Below are 12,210 nucleotides of genomic sequence, written 5' to 3'. Positions count from 1 at the left end.
GTTGCTACTTTTTCTTTAAGAATTTTGTCTCTTTTTTAAAAAAAAATTATATTTTGTATGTTAAATTAATGATATCCCCCACCTACACAAAAATCCCCCAGTGACTTCCCAGTTGGTGCTCACTTCCCTCTCTATTTTAAATTTCACAGGTGTGGGTTGAAAAGAGTAAGGGGGAATCCCTTTTTTTTGAAGTAAATCAACCATATTTCATGCCTTGGTGAAGTTTCGGTGAGTTTGCTCTTTCCTATTTCCGTTTATCCCCAACCGCAGTTATTACAAAGAGAAACCTCTTGGGATTAACTTTGGAGAATTGAAGAAGTGTGAAAAAGATATTGGGGTGGAGATTAACTCTTGGTGATGGTCATTTTACATGAGGTAGAAAAGTTCAGTTTTGTGTCTCCATTTCTATATTGTAACCGTAAGACTGCTTTACCATGGTGTTCACCAAGGATAGATCCTGATGTTTGGAGCCTGTTGCAAGTAATAAATCAAGAATGGGGGGGAAAAAAATCCATGATAGAAATTTGTTCGTGGTTTTGGTTATTAACATTGTAGTTTAATTAATTTTTAAATCTGGAAATACATTTGTCAAGAAAGTAGAATCCTTTTGAATTTCAGAACATTTCCTGTTAAATTAAGTAATTAAATACAGATGACTAAATACATAATTCCAATTTGGTCAACTGTAGATTTTTTGAATGGAACAACAGTTTGACTAGAATTCTCAGTTTTAAATTTCATTAAAAAAAAATTGTAATTACATGTTCCATAACCTGACTGTTAGGGAATTTCCTGATTTTATTTTTGGGTTTCCTCCTCGTTTTGCGACCCTTTTTCTGACTTAAATTTTGCCTATTTTATTTGTACTTTCGGCTGTTGGTAGGAGCTGTCTATAAAAGATGGATTTGAAAGGCTTGTTTTGGGGGTGGGGGAGGAGGGTAGTTTTTGTGTTCCTCGTGAAGCTGGGGAAAATAATACTTTTGCACTTCAGGTACCCAGTGTTCACATCCAGCACTCCCAGGACAGGTTTCATGATGGGTTGGCAGCACGGTAACACTCCTACTCTAACCCAACCGTGTACCTCACCTTCAGCCTCAGTCTAACACTTCAATTTTGCACACAAGTGACCCTTATGTCTTTTATCTGGGTGACACAACCAATTCAGTGCAAATTAGTGCTAAATTGAGGTAGTTTAGTGTTTAGGTTGTCCAAACTGCGAATCTTTACAGCCAATGGTGAGTAGAGGCTTTGATTCCACCAGTTTGGGTTGGATTTTAAACCCACGTCTCAGAGATGAAAGGACTGAATTAGACCCTTGTGCAATTCCTGCTCAATGGGATTGGGATCAGTATGGAAGGTCTGTATCAATATTGTTTTACAAAAACAAAAATAGGTGTCGTCAGTCTATTGAAGTGAACGTCCCTACAATCTTGTGAAAATGTTAGCTTTTTTGGGAATGCCCTCGTGTGATCCATGAGGTTTGAAAATGACCGATTGAAGAACAAAAGTATTTGCTCAGTTAATCAGTGATGAAACCTGTGGGCGAATGGTACAAGGTGTACCTGCAGTAAGATTCAATGGATGGAATTTCCAACTCTGCAGGGTGACATTTTGACATTTTTGTTTTACCCTTGTTATGTCTGTAGCAAGTGGTTACCCTGTAGAGGAGGAGACATGCATACAGGCCAGATGTAAGTGGTCAACAATGTGGGACTATCCACAGCAGAGGGAACCCATTAGTACAGTGCTGAGTTGCAGTAATTGAAGGATAGAACAGCTGTGGACAGCATATGTGCAGGGACGACTTATTGGGTACAAGTACCCCAGTGAAATGCCGACTCTTATCCTCTGTGTTGAGACCTTGTGGCTGCACAATACATTGGTTTTTACTTCTTCATAGCCAGTGCTGTGTGCCACTATTCATCCTGTGATAGGGGGCACCATTGCCATTCCTCTGACTGTCACCAGGAAACCAAAAACCAGGCGATGTCAGAGATCCAAACAAGTGACTTTTCATTTTCTTCCTCAGGGAATCTTCTATCTCTTCCACCCCCCCCCCCCCCACCCATGTATTTAAAAAAACCACCAAGGGCACAGAGGCTGGACATTATCTGAGCGTAGTAAATGACCTGTTTTTAAAATGAGAAATCATGCTGTGCGGAATTGCTGAAGATTCTTTTTGTTCAGTGACTGAAATTTATTACCACAATTTTTATGCTGTTGAAGTGTTTTGTTTCTCAAAACTGGCCTTTTTTTGCCTTGTAACATGTTACACTAAATGAAATATTTTAAAAAAAATCTCTAGTTGAGAGGGTAAATGTGTGTGGCAACAGTGCACCAAATGGACCAGCAGATCTCGGGTCTGATCTTTGTGTCGAGTTAATGGACCTCGGCTGGGGTAGCAGTGGCTGTGCTACACCTGGCCTGGGAAATCGCCCGCTCCTGATTAGTAACTCATCATTCTTGCTGTAAGTGCATGTATGTGGGCAACTGGGTTAATTTTAGTGTCTGCAATGATTGAATAGCTGGTCAACATTTGCGCCCACATGTGAAGAATAGACGTTGGATGAGGTACCAAAGGGCTCCTGGTACCGGTGAACTGTATCCCAGTAAGACGTGACACCATGGGAGGAGGAGGAGGAGATGTTAGTAGGTACAGAACCGTTCCTGATTCATAGCACTCTCCGAATAATAACCCTTGTAAAATGCTCAAATTTAAAAGTATTGTCAGCAATGCCCTGTCTGCAAACTGTGCCAAGCTTTGCATTTATATGTTCAAGATATTTTAATGCTTGTTATGTACTTTGTCAGCCCCTCCCTTATGCAATTTGTACATTGGCCACAGTCTGGGTAATATTGCCAGCTGTTGAGGCTGTCTCCACTGCACTTTTTATTCCACTTCCTTGTGGTTATTTTACTGTACAGCCTGGTCATGAGATGTTTTGACGGTTGCTTTTGCACAAATTGCACTACCACTGTGCTGTCAGATTGCTTGTCTGATATCCTGACTTGGATGAGCTGTAACTTCCTTGAGCTCAACAGTGGGAACACTGAAGTCATTGCCTTTAGCCCCGGCTACAAACTCCGTACCCTCACCACCGACTCCATCCCTCTCCCTAGCCACTGCCTTCGGCTGAACCATACTGTTCATAACCCCCGTGTCCTGATTGACCCTGAACTGCCAACCTCCTTTCACAAAGACCACCTACTTCCACTTCTATGACATTGTCTGCCTCCACCCCAACTTCAGCCCATCCACCATTGAAATCCTCATTTGTCACCTCAACTGCTACTCTGCCCATATCCTTTCCTGCACCAAACCTTGCTTGGGCATCACACCTGTCCTCGCTGACCTATGTTGACCGGTCTCCCAATTCCTCCACTTTAAAATTTCTATTTCTTGTGTTTAGATCCATGCATAGCCAAACCCCTCCATCTGAAGTACTTTGTTTGTTTCTAGGCACCACACCTCAGGAAAGATATATTGGCCTTGGAGAAGGTGCAATGCAGATTCACCAGAATGATACCAGGGATTAGAGGGTTAAATTATGAGGACAGGTTGCACAAACTTGGCTTGTATTCCCTTGATTGTAGAAGGTTGAGGGTTAATCTGATCGAGGTGTTCAAAAGGTTAAAAGGATTTGATAGGGTAGATACGTAGAAATTATCTCCTCTGGTGGGGGGGAATCAAGAACAAGGGGACATAATCTTAAAATTAGAGCTAGGCCCTTTAGGAGGCAAATCATAAAGCACATTTTCCACAAGTGAGTAGTGGAAATCTGGAATTCTTCCCCCCCCCCCCCCCCCCGCCCCCCCGCAGCCTCCTGAAGGCTGTGGATGTTGAGACAATTGGAGCTAAGGCGGGTAAATGAGTTGAGGTACAGATCAGCAAAGATCTGATTGAATGGCAGAGCAGGCTCGAGAGGCTGAATGGCCAACTCCTGTTGCTATGTTCACATGGCTTCATACCTCCCTATTTCTGTGTCTTGAGTCGAAAGGTAGCAGGTTCAAGGCTTACTGCAGCATTTGTGCACACAATATAGAGTACCTTTCCAGTACTGTATTATGAGATTGCTGAAATCCCAGGGATGCGATGTTAAAGCAAAGCCCTACCTGTTTTTTCACTGGGTCAGAAAGATGTTCCAGATCCCACAGAACTATTTGTAGAGTAGGGAGTTCTCGGTGGTGTTGGAATGAACATTAGCCAAAACACATCAGGAACAGAGTAACAGCATAGATTTATATAACCCCTTTTAATGGAGCAAGATACTTCACAACTTAGGATAACCTTTGAATGAGAGTAGGAGGGAAATTAGGACATATCTGAAAGCACTTGAGAGGAGACATGTAACAAGGTGGTGAGGGTTTAGGAGATATTTCCAGAGTTGGGGTGAAATGGTTGAAGGCTGTGCCAGTAGCGGCGAGAGAAATGTGCAGTAGAACAGAGTTGGAAAATATGGATAGTGTGAGCAGGGACGTAAGGCCGGAGGAGTTTGCAGATCTAGGGAGGAGTGAAACCGCGGTGTTGCTTAGAAATGGGCACGATGATTTTGAAGCCAGTGAGGTGAGAGATGGTCACCAATAGAAATCATCAAGAACTGGAGTGATCAACGAGTGGCACTATATGCTCATTAACTGCTCGTTCATCCCATTGCTCTTTTTGTGGGCTCTTACTGCCTGAAAAATGGTTCCTGAATTTGCCTGCATAAGTCGTCATTTCAGAATAATTCACTTCAGACTTCAACATGTGAAGGCGCACTTATAAATACAATTTTTTTATCAAATTAAAATTGGGGACTAGAAGCCCTGATTTCTTTTTTTGGTATTGTGACATTGCTGCACTTGGTGAATGTTTATACTGAGCATAACCGAGGTGATGTAAGTACAGGAATGCTGAAATGTGCCAAATACACTTATTCGACCTTTTTCTGGCGTAATTTTTTTTTGAAAAAAAGATCTTTCATAACAAGCTTAAGGGAAACATAACGTGAAGCCAGAGAAAGGCGTTTGAACATACGAAGAAATCTGAAGTCAAACCAGTCTGATTATAAGCTGCGGTACAGTTCTTCCAATGTATAATAAAGAAAGCATCTTTACAAAATCGTGCCACACTGTGCTATCTGTCTTGCTTTATTTATAAGATGTACAAGTCCTGACAGAGTACTTAAGGCGAGAATAGGTGTATTTTTACATTTGGAAAATAACATGGATTTAATGGCTTGAGAAGCTTAGCATTGATATGGTTCTAAATTGCTGTTTTTTTTTTGTTTGTTTCTCTAACATCGTTGGTGAAACATGTCCTTGAGATGCTTCAAACATTTGAAGTTTAGGCTGAATCTTTTGTAGATTGTATATTTACTAGGCGTCGGAGTAATGAGCACAGATAGTTATGGAAAGGTGTGGTCGCAGAAGGCTATAGAAGAAACTTTAGAAGGTGGAGAGAGATGCAGCAAGGTCGTAAGGTTTAGGAGGAGAATCCCAGAGAGCGGAGCCTGTCTTGACGGTTCTGCCTCGAACAGTGAAGCAGAGTGAGGTGTGCGGGGAGAGGAGGAGGAGGAGGAAGAAATAGAAGTACAAAATTGGAGGAGCAGAGCGTACAAGTTGAGACTTAGTTTGCAGAGGTAGATTGGAGCAAGGCAAGGTCATGGAGGGATTTGTAAATGCAGATGAGGATTCTGAATCGTGTTGGATGACAGGGAGCCGTTGGAGATCAGTGAAGAGGGCTTGATGGGTGAGCAGCACTTATGGCTGGTGAGGGCATTACATCAATGGAGATTGGTGGTGATGGAGGTGTGAATTAGTTTCACTGGGGGTGATGTAGGGATGGAAGCAGATGGTTTCGATAATGGATAAGACATGGAGTTTGAAGCTCAGCTCAGGGTCAAACAGGACACAGGTTGCCCACCATCTGGTTCAGCCTGAGCAAGCATTTGGGGAGATTGATGGAATCTGAAGCAAGGAAGTCCAGTTTCTGGCAGGAGATGAACAAGTTGGCTTTGGTCTTGCTAATTTCAGAAATGGAAAAAAAAAAGCTACATTGGTATAGTTGAAGTGGGGACACGGTGAGGTTGGGGTAGAGCTAAGGGAATTTTGGTGCAGTTAACCCTTGTGATGCCTAACCTGGAGGTGTACAATGCTGACATTTGGTGCCCAATGTGGGAAGAGGGGATCAATCCCTGTTACTGACATCCTTCACCTTAGTGAGCAGAAAAAGGGGATTTAGAAAATCGATCGTCAAACATAAAATACCATGTTCTTGTACTTGTATAACAGCCATTTGTGGAGCTTAAGTAGCAAGGGGGCAGTCTATTTTATAAACCACTTAACAAGCGCATGCAAATTTGGTCTGATTGTCATACACTTCATTATCCATATTAGCATAAAGAATAGACGCTGTAAGTTTCGTAAAGACAAGTTATCTTCCGTACCTAATGTGGAAATGTTCATGCTGACCGTGTAATTTCTCTCTCCTTCTCTTCCTCCTTTTACCTTCTTATAAGCTGAAGCAGTTAACTTAACCGTAATATGTTGTCCTATTTTCCACATAGACTGCACTACAAAAATAACCTCTTTGCCCTGAGTAGTATACTATATTTAGTATTGCAGAGTAATTTTCATAACACCCCTTCCTATCATTTTCTTTTGTGTACTGTTTAACGTTATTGAATATACTATTGTGGTGAATGATTCGAGATGTACAGTTTACGTTGGGCTGTGCTGCAGTGTCATGGTGTAATTCTATCTTTGCGTGTTCGGCTTCTTCTTGATTCTGTACTGAGCAAACTCTGTCAAGCCTTTAAAACCAAATCTTTAGGCAGTTCTAGTTTGCTTGCCTTTTATTCAAATTGAGGTACTTTGGAATGACCAAATTCCACAGTACAGGGACACCACTGGAGTTGGAAGGAGTAGGGGAGGAGACAACTAAATGCGAATCGGTTAGTAGCTAATAGGTAGTGACGAGCTTGGATTTTAGACGCCTGCTGACTGCAGAAGGGAGGAAGGTAAGGAGATCCACAGTTCATGGGCCCAGCAATAGAGTGAACTAGAATTGTAATGATTCTTGGTTTCAACACAGTTATTATGCAGGGAAGAGGAATAGTGCGCAAGATGGCCTGTTTGGAGCTTGGAGATGAAAGTTGAGAGGTGCAAGGGCCATAATAGTGTTTAAAATAGAGGAAGATAAAATAGTTGATGTTTTGGGTGGTGGGTAAAAGAGATCAGAGGCTAGAGATGAGAGAAGGGTCACCCATCAGACACGAGCTTTGTGCGAGGCGTACTCTGAATCCTCCCAGATATGGGAAGCCCAGTTGCAGTTGTGTTTTCAATTTGTGCTCTGTTCTTCCATGCACCAGGAACACTAATAAACATGCTCCAAGAAACGTGCAGAGCTCTGCAGTGCTTACAGTATTCCAGAAATCCATCTGGTCAAAATGGATTCTAGGATAAGATGAAGCCACCATCCTGGCTTCAGTTGGCTGTAGTAGTACAAGGGTGGGTAAGACCGGAGATTCCTCAGGTATTAACTTCTGTGAAGTAAGGGTAGTGGAGGCAGATTCAGGAGTAACTTTCAAAAGGGAATTGGATAAATACTTGAAGGGGAAAGATTTACAGGGCTATGGGGAAAGAACAGGGGAATGGGACTAATTGGATAGCTCTTTCAAAGAGCCGGCACAGGCACGATGGGCCGAATGGCCACCCCCCGTGCTGTACCATACTATGATACTATGAAGTTGTGTAGAAGTTAGAAGAATTGTGGATGGGTATTTTGAAGAATAGGAGCTGGTAAAATTAGGACTTAGCAATCATGGGTTGTGTTGTAGCATCGACATGATCATTTTAAATTCTCTGCGTTTCAATTGCATATATTAAAGGATTTTATGTCTTCCAAATAAGAACAGAACATGCTGGAAAATGCACAGCAGATTAAATAGCACCTGAAGGAGAAAAGGCTGGTTGATGTTTTGGGTGAAAACCTTTTTTGTTGAAGCATTAACCAGTCTCTTACCCTTTTGAGATGCCGGCAGACCGACTGTTCATTTCCAGCTTATTTTCTTTTATTTATTTCAGACTTTCAGTACTCGAGGATTTTCTCTTCACTGTCTGTGGGAGCGTTGGAACAGATAAATTTTTATAAGTGCAGTGTTCAACGCGGCTGCATTTATGTGGTGTAATTGACTCAAGCAATTGCTTTTCACCTGACTGACAAAACCCTTTGTAACTCAGTATAGTCAACTCAAGTTAATTCAAAATTATTATTATGCTAAAAACACAAACGGATTATCCCGTAATTTGAATTAAGTAACTTCTAATTAAGAGGAGTAGTCAGTTTGTTTGAAGAATGAGCTGCTTTTTTAAAATGACTGTGATTATTGTTTTTTTATTAAGTTCTTAACTAATGCCAGGAAAGTTAGTTTTGTGATTTGTTCATCTTGTTTTTGGAGGCTGATCTGTGCTAATGTGGTTTTGTTACTGAGGTTTGGCTCCCAGCAAATTTCCCTGTTTCCAAATGCCAACCTGACCTGTCCATAGTGGAGAGTGCTCGCAGCTGAGAAACCCTGAAGCTCCAGAAAACTCTGTTCCTCTAATTTAGTCTTGGAAGCCCTGAAAACCTGCCTGGCCCTTTCCTCAGCTAAGAACCCAGGCAGGCTGTTATCAAGTCTAAACCAACGATACACATGAACTTCCCATTTAGGAGGTCTGTTAAATGCAAGGTACAGCCCACAGGGAGGGGGGGAATAAAAACACAAAACCAAAACATATGGATGGCGATCCATTCTTGCGCTGGATCGCCATCCATATGTTTTGGTTTTGTGTTTTTATTCCCCCCCTCCCTGTGGGCTGTACCTTGCATTTAATTCATGCAACAACTATATTCATCCATGACACAAACATAGGACAGAGTCTGAGTCGGCAGTGTTGATGGGAGTGCCTCCATAGACCAATGCACAAACTATATTGGTGGCCGCGTGGATCGCGCAGCCATTGTCTATTGACCAACTGTTGATGGTTGGTTTTTCTGTGGTGACTCAAAGCTCTATTGGTTTCACGGTGCTTTGGCCCCTTGCCCACCACAGCACCATCTGTAACTTGGATGAATGTCGAGAAGTAATAATAAGATGCTCGTTGCATGAACGAAACTTCGTTAATCAAAATGCATTTTGCATCAACGCGAGATAATAAGAAAAAAAACTGCAAATGTTGAAATGTGAAGCAAAAGGAGCACATGTAGCAGGTTCGTCAGCACCTGAGAGGACAGGTCCATGCGTTGCATGTATCCTGTTGGTTTCCAAATTGACGGTCTTCTAGAAGTTAAGGTGGGGGTCCTCTGGAATGTGCTAATACTTGCAGAGGGTCATTACTCCCACCCCCACCCCCTAAAAGTTTGAAAATTGCCATATGTCCCTTTTTGTGAGAATATTTTTAATTCAGGTTTGCCATCTGGATGTAAACCTTTTTTTTTACTTCAGGTGTTGAGAGTTGTTCTGCATTGTATGGATTTTTTTTTCTTTAATGTTTTACTATGACGTCATTTGAGTTTTTTTAACACCAATTATTCCGTACAAACTGGGATGGCAACATTTCATTAAATGCCTAGCATGTATGGTGTTGGTAGGAGTGGCAAAGTTTCAACAAAGGCCGAGCATATCAAGGGGTTGACGTTCAAATTCTGCTTAAAGGCAGAGCACGTATGTTTTTCTGACTGACCTACTTCAAAACTTTCTTTTTGGCCATTACACCATAAATGTTGTGTTGCCAGCTTAGGGAGTCTGTCTTCAGGTGCACATGTCAACAAGCTTAAATACAAGGGAGCAGTTGTATAATTTTGCAGTTGGGACTATGGCAAAATGGCTGTCAAAAAGCTGAGAACAGGATAATCCAACAGCTGCTAACAGGTTTTCATTTACATCATAATCTCAAGGATAAAGGTGGGAGTGTATTGAAGTAGTAAGTAAGATAAATAGCCTGGGTTGGAAATGCCAGCAGCCAGAAAACCTAATGCAAAATAGCAGATCTGAAGCATGAGCCTGGCATTAAATCAAGATGATTTTTAAAATAAATTTGTACCTGCGTCATTAGAAAAGCAGGAGAGCGCAGCTGCCAGAAGCTGACACGTGTAATATCAAAGATATATCAAGGTGATCACTTGAAAAAGAGAAATAGATTTGTATTAATCGTGAGCAGCATCACTAGATCAACATTTTGTGGTGGTAAACTCTTGTTTTAAAAAAAAATGCATGATTTAAAGTATATTGCTTAGCCTGGGACCAATGAAAGCAGCTCAGCTTCATTAAGTGCAAGCAAGTGATGGATGGTGTGATTGACATGCTTGTTGGGTGAAGGAATAGCAACATGGTGCCGTTACATATACAAGAAAAATAACTTCAGAGTAATGCAATACTTGCACCGGCGGAGGGTAAACTTTGTTTTTTCTCATCGTGGCGTTACAGGAGCCAATGCAGAGACTTTCCATCATTTTGAGCCCAACCGCCTTTCACCAACTTCAGTTTCTCCTGGTGGTGTTCCAGCTACTTTTGTTGTTGACTGACCATTTGTACTTTGATCAAGGCAGTGGTGCCTTGGGAAGAGAACGCAAGTGCTTATAAATACTCCAGTCAGCGGTGTCACTGAATTGCCTCCTGCATCTTTTCTGGTTTGTTTTGAGCAATACATTAAAATGCAGACAGCTCTGTTGAAAACCTGATGTGTTGACATAGGGCTTCAGTGCACTGTGAGCCTGCATCCCTCCATTCTGTCATGTCTTAGCTGCTAGGCGGCTGTCTCTGTGTGGTGGGTAGGCGAGTGATGTTGGGCAGGAGAGCGTCCATCTGGCTCATGTAGCATGCTTCCTGGCAACTGGCTAAAGGCAGCAATGGCCACATGTTTTTGGTAACGGGCTAAGAGCAGCACTGATCACCTGTCCTGAGCGTCAGGAACTATGGGAGGAAGTCCAAGGAGAAAAACCAAAGCAAAAAGAACTCTTGTAGTTACAACGCATGAGTAAGCTTGTATACCAGAGATATGCTTATTAATTACTTGGCTAAGTCTTAATGTGTGTTAGACCTGTTAAATGTACTTACTAAAATTTCATCATCTGGCATATAAAGCTCAATTTCTCTCTGCAGCCTGATGGTGCAGGGCTGATCATGTTCTTAAAAAAAAACTCTACAAAGTTCGTCCAAAATGAAGCACACTTTTAATGCTATTGTTTAAACCTATAGGAATGATTGTGCCAGTTAGAGGGTAGGATAGTTCAATGCAAGTTAATTCCAGAATCAGTGGTTTCATTAATGGTTTTTCTATTGATCAAGTTGATCTTACCTCATTCTTTTAACTGCTGCATAACACGTGTTCCATTTAATTTTCTCGTGATGTTATGGAAGGATGGTGTTAATTTTTTTTTGAAACCTCAATTTGCCAGTGGGTAAAGCAAACAGCACAAGGAATTAATTTTTATTAACAAATCCCCAAACTATTGCCTATCCTATCTAGTTCTAGTAGTGAATCAGCCTGGCCTGACTGGCCATATGGATCCTGCATTCTATCTTTCAAAGGGTTATGTGAGGGGCTGTCCGTAATTGGTCACTTTCACAAGGAATACTTGCACGTACAACGGTTGTTTTCAGAACTTGACCTGAATGTTCTTCTGTAAATGTAATTTTTCTCAGCAGTTTTTCTCCTCTCCTGAAAGTGCTGACTCATGCTGGTATATGGTTCAGTTTTCTGTGTGCGAACTGAGACGTTGTATTGGGCTAATTAACCATGGAGGGCATTACTCTTCACTCCAATTTTGTTCTTATCCTCACCTGAGGTCGCACACCTGCACTTAACCAACAAAGTTACTGGATAGTAATTAGGAACACACAGCCTGCCTCCTTTCTCCGCCTTTTCCCCTTAGGGTACTGCAACCAATTAGAATTCCCCACTGAAAAAAATGTAGAGACCACCTCTTAAGTGTTGCTGAATTGTAGTGATGCATTTTGTATTTTTAGATTCCTTCCATTACTCCCTCTATACCCATTCTGCAGCTTTTGTGCTATTCATAAACTGCAGGCAGAGGATAGTTTCCCCACTATGAAGACTTGCCAGTGCCATTCTTACTTCCCGAGTGGCACCTGCAAACATCGGGATTGTTGCTTGGTTGGTTCCTTGTCAGAAAAATGCCTGGTCTGTCCTCAACCCCCCCCCCGAGAAGGGAGGCAGCTGTGTTCT

The 12,210-nt window shown here is 41.9% G+C and overlaps 1 long non-coding RNA gene across 7 annotated transcripts in view; it reads left to right on the top strand.

The window, feature by feature from the left end:
• LOC137341724 (uncharacterized) overlaps positions 1–12,210 on the top strand; it is a 231,840-nt gene that overhangs the window by 35,442 nt on the left and 184,188 nt on the right. The window contains exon 1 of one of the 7 annotated variants that reach the window (XR_010967106.1): positions 205–228. The exons of the other annotated variants lie outside the window; for them this stretch is intronic. This is a non-coding gene — a long non-coding RNA (uncharacterized lncRNA). Of the gene's footprint in view, positions 1–204; positions 229–12,210 lie in introns of those variants that run through there. 7 annotated transcript variants of the gene reach the window in all.

The sequence above is a fragment of the Heptranchias perlo genome, chromosome 24 (assembly GCF_035084215.1).
Source record: "Heptranchias perlo isolate sHepPer1 chromosome 24, sHepPer1.hap1, whole genome shotgun sequence".
Lineage (NCBI taxonomy): Eukaryota > Metazoa > Chordata > Chondrichthyes > Hexanchiformes > Hexanchidae > Heptranchias > Heptranchias perlo.
Note: the sequence above shows the minus strand (reverse complement) of the source record. Positions and strands in the feature narration are given on the sequence as shown.